Below are 4,612 nucleotides of genomic sequence, written 5' to 3'. Positions count from 1 at the left end.
TTTATCTATAATAACACAGCAACAGGCTAACCTATTTTTTCCCTACACAGGGACAAAGCAGAGGAAGCAGAAAGAGGAAGAAGAACCTCCCACAAGTTGCAGCTCTTGGTTGCAACCTTAAGCTAACCTCCCAAATGGGGTTGCCCTCCTGGGCCTTGGCTTGAACAAGGGAAGCTGAAAAGTGGGAAGCCCAAACTTGGGCGTCAGAGTCACTGTGCCTTGGGCATAAATCAGGGTGTACACTGTAAGAAAACTGACCATTGGAAGAGGGTTTGTCCAGTATTCTGAAGAGAGCCATCAGCACCTGAACTAATGACTGGTAAAACAGCCAGGCAAGCACCCAAGAGTGACGGGACCTGAGACCTTCCATCACCGTTTCCATCAGACAACTAGCCATATATCTGGAAAAGCCTCAGTAACCTTTGCCATGGCAAGTAAGAATATGAAGTTTCACCAGGTGTGGTGGCTGACACCTGTAATCCTAGCACTTTGGGAGGCCGAGGTGGGTGGATGACTTGAGGTCAGGAGTTCAAGACTACCTGGCCAACATGGTGAAACCCTATCTCTACTAAAAATACAAAAACTTATCCAGAAATTGCTTGAACCTGAGAGGTGGAGGGTGCAGTGAGCTGAGATCGTGCCACTGCACTCCATTCCGGGAAACAGAGACTCTGTCTCAAAAAAAAAAAAAAAAGAAAAAGAAAAAAAGAGGCCGGGTGTGTTGCCTCATGCCTGTAATCCCAGTACTTTGGGAGCCTGAGGTGGGCAAGTGGATTACCTGAGGTCGGGAGTTCAAGACCAGCCTGACCAACATGGAGAAACTCCCATCTCTATTAAAAATACAAAATTAACCGGGCGTGGTGGCACATGCCTGTAATCCCAGCTACTCAGGAGGCTGAGGCAAGAGAATCATATGAACCCGTGAGGCGGAGGTTGCAATGAGCCGAGGTCACACCACTGCACTCCAGCCTGGGCGACAGAGTTAGACTCCATCTCAAAAAAAAAAAAATATTAACTTTCTTCTGGGCTGCTTACTCTGTTTTGACCCATTATAATGGGTCTCTGTCACCCCATAACTGTATGGTCACGGGGATAGATTGACAAGCCCATAGATGCCATTTTACCTAATCTCTAAGCTGTTTTTCAGTGACTTTGGTTTTCTTACATAATTTTCTTATTGTGCCTGGATGCCTCAGGGAAGTTGTAGCAACTTCTCTTTTGGTAGATAAAGCCAATAAACTGGCTTTAGAACAACACCCTGAGGTTTAAGCCCACACCAAGTACAAGGAGTTCTATAAGCTAAAAGACACCAGTGGATGACAGGGAACTCTTATTGAAATAGCAGGCATTTTGCCAGACACTCCGATAAACCTGATATGAGGTGCTAATCAATAAAAAATAGTTAAACATTTGCATGACTCTACTCATTTGGGAATAAATTCCCTGTTTAAATTAATATCTTGGCTTTTTATAGAAAAATAATTACTTAAAAGAGTAGACCAGGTCACTCAGGCCTGTGAACTATATGCCTGGAACAACCCAAATGACCAATGTTTACCTCCTCCTTTAGTAAGGCCTGTTCAGCATAGAGGAATGTACCCTGGTGAAGATTGGCAAATAGACTATATCAGATGCCCCCATGTAAAGGGTTTAAATATTTATTAGGCATTCATTGACACCTTTACTGTTTGGATTGAGGCTTTTCCTACGCAGTCTGAAAGGGCAATTGAGATTTCTAAACTACTAAAAGAAATAATTCTGGTGGGTGTGGTGGCTCACACTTGTAATCCCTGCACATTGGGAGGCCAAGGAGGGTGGATCACCTGAGGTCAGCAGTTCGAGACCAGCCTGGCTAACTTGGTGAAACCCCGTCTCTACTAAAAATACAAAAATTAGCTGGGTGTGGTGGTGTGCACCTGTAGTCCCAGCTACTCTGGAGGTTGAGGCAGGAGAATCACTTGAACCTTGGAGGCAGAGGTTGCAGTGAACCGAGATCGTGCCATTGCACTGCAGCCTGGGCAAGAAGAGTGAAACTCTGTCTCAAAAAAAAAAAAAAAAAAAAAAGAAAAGAAAAGATAGAGTCTCACGAAATATAGTAATTAAGAAAATTCTTTATCACAAACCCTTGCAGCAGAGCACATCTCTTCATACGTAGAAACACTGTAACTATGGTAAATGTGTTCCTCAATAGTAAATTAATTAATTATTAAAATTAATCAAAATTATTTATTTTATTTAATTTTTCAGAACAATGCTTATGTTTCCTACAGCTAATTCCTTTAAGTCCTTAACAAAAACTGGGCTGGATGCGGTGGCTCTTGCCTGTAATCCCAGCACTTTGGGAGGTCGAGGCGGGCGGATCACAAGGTGAGGAGATGGAGACTATCCTAGCTAACACGGTGAAACCCCATCCATACTAAGCAAAAAAAAAAAAAATACAAAAATTAGCTGGGCATGGTGGCGGGCGCCTGTAGTCCCAGCTACTCCGGAGGCTGAGGCAGGAGAATGGCGTGAACCTGGAAGGCGGAGCTTGTAGCGAGAAGAGATTGCGCCACTGCACTCCAGCGTGGGCGACAGGGTGAGATTCCGTCTCAAAAAGAAAAAAAAAAGTCTTTAACAAAAACCAAGCTCACAGCACCTCAACACAGAAGTTAAAAATAAATCCGTCTTGTAACGTTTCCTTTTGGTTTTTCTGTCGGTCTTTTTATTTAAAACGATTTTAAAAAGTAACAAACGGGCTGGGTGCGGTGGCTCAGCCTGTAATCCGAGCACTTTGGGAGGCCGGAGGCGGGCGGATCACGAAGTCAAGAGATCGAGACCATCCTGGCCAATGTGGTGCAACTCTGTCTCTACTAAAAATACAAAAAGTTAGCCGGATGTGCTGGCACTCACCTGTAGTCCCAACTACTCAGGGGGCTGAGGCAGGAGAATTGCTTGAACCCGGGAGGTGGAGGTTGCAGTGAGCCAAGATCATGCCACTGCACTCCAGCCTGGCGACAGAGCGAGACTCCATCTCACACACACACACACACACACACACACACACACACACACACACAAAACAAAAAGAGAAAAATCACAAATTCCTGTCCACATTCATTCCTATCTGGCCTGGGACAATTGATTGGCTTTAAGTCTTTTGACTGTTAAGGCCCTCAGTCATAGGGAATCCTGCCACAGGAAAACTGACACTGTAGAATTATATGACTTCTCCTGTGATAAAACCTTTTCTCTCCCAATTACCAGTATATGGTGCAACACAAAAATTGGAGGAAAAATAGATTTGTCTACTGTTAACAAGTCTGTAACAATTAGACACCAAGGACCAGGCATTTCTTGCATTGAATTTATACACGCCTCAGGATGCTATACCTATGGAGATAAATTGGCTGGAAAAAAGTTAAATTTATTAAATTCTAATTTAATGTTGGTCCCACAATTCTCAAGTAAGATTTATCACAAGGTCCAAATAACCCTTTATAAGGAGGATAAACACATTGTGAGTCTGATCAAAAAGTATGATGATGCATGCAGTGGCTTTTTGGCTGGTTAGTAAACAGTCAGAGGCTGTTTACTGCCCGCTGACTCTACGTATAACCTTTTGGGTGCCTAATTCTTGCTATCTTTTTATATATTTTTTGAAGATGTTATGCTGGATGCAGCAGAAGGAAAGGCACAATTAAAGACCTGCATCACGATAGCTCAGAAAATAGATTTTATCCAAGATTTTTTATTTTAGACTAAACCTAGGCCTGACTCCATCTCACCCTTTAAACAATTGACTGTTACATCAGGTCAGACTATGTCCTCATAGCATTATCCAAATTGCTAATATTTAAAACTACCGCCAACCAGACTACTCTAGAGATGAGCCTTCCTAGCATTGTGGGAGCTCACCTAATGAGCAGATCAGATAACTCTAGGAAGAACCCTTCCTAGTACCATGGGACCTGCTGCTGTTAGCTTGCATATGCATTCTGTGGAATGCTTTTTGGCCAAGAGGAGGACTGAGGACTGACCTCTGATTTTTTATCTTGCTCAAATTTGTACCTAGGGGATATAGGAAGTCATGCCCTACAAACCATAAATTCCCATCAGATGCAGTTTATTTGACCCTATATGTCATGATTTACTTTTCAGTCTAACTCTCATAACATTATGAGACAAGAAAAATGTATTTAAACCCAAAATAGATTTCCTTGCCATATCTGGAAATTGCCCCACAAAGTCTCTTGTGAGAAAAACTCACATTCTGTAGAGCATCTCCTTCCCCCTTTGTTTTCCTTTCTTCCTGTGCAGATCCAGGAGATAGTCAACTAAGAGCCAACCACCCTTTTAGGTCTGATAAGAAACATTTTACAACCTGTTCTGTCTCTGAAGTCAGCTATCTGAGAGATTTCTCTGCACAGTAAAACTTGGTCTCCACAATTCTTTACCTTAACCTAAAAATTCCCTTTTGTTGATCCCAGGTCTTCAGATAAATTCCACCAATTGTCAACCAGAAAATATTTAAATTTACCTGGGAGCCCCCTGCTTGAGTTGTCCAACCATTCTGAATCCAACCAATTTATTTATTTATTTATTTATTTATTTATTTATTTATTTATTTATT

General features: G+C 42.3%; 1 long non-coding RNA gene across 4 annotated transcripts in view; it reads left to right on the top strand.

The window, feature by feature from the left end:
* Positions 1 to 554, top strand: part of LOC111529524 — a 25,531-nt gene extending 24,977 nt beyond the window's left edge. For all 4 annotated transcript variants that reach the window (XR_002727452.1, XR_002727454.1, XR_002727453.1 and 1 more), the window contains one exon: positions 51 to 554. This is a non-coding gene — a long non-coding RNA (uncharacterized LOC111529524). The remainder of the gene's footprint in view (positions 1 to 50) is intronic.
* The last annotated feature ends 4,058 nt before the right edge of the window (positions 555 to 4,612 follow it).

The sequence above is a fragment of the Piliocolobus tephrosceles genome, chromosome 21 (assembly GCF_002776525.5).
Source record: "Piliocolobus tephrosceles isolate RC106 chromosome 21, ASM277652v3, whole genome shotgun sequence".
Classification (NCBI taxonomy): domain Eukaryota; kingdom Metazoa; phylum Chordata; class Mammalia; order Primates; family Cercopithecidae; genus Piliocolobus; species Piliocolobus tephrosceles.
Note: the sequence above shows the minus strand (reverse complement) of the source record. Positions and strands in the feature narration are given on the sequence as shown.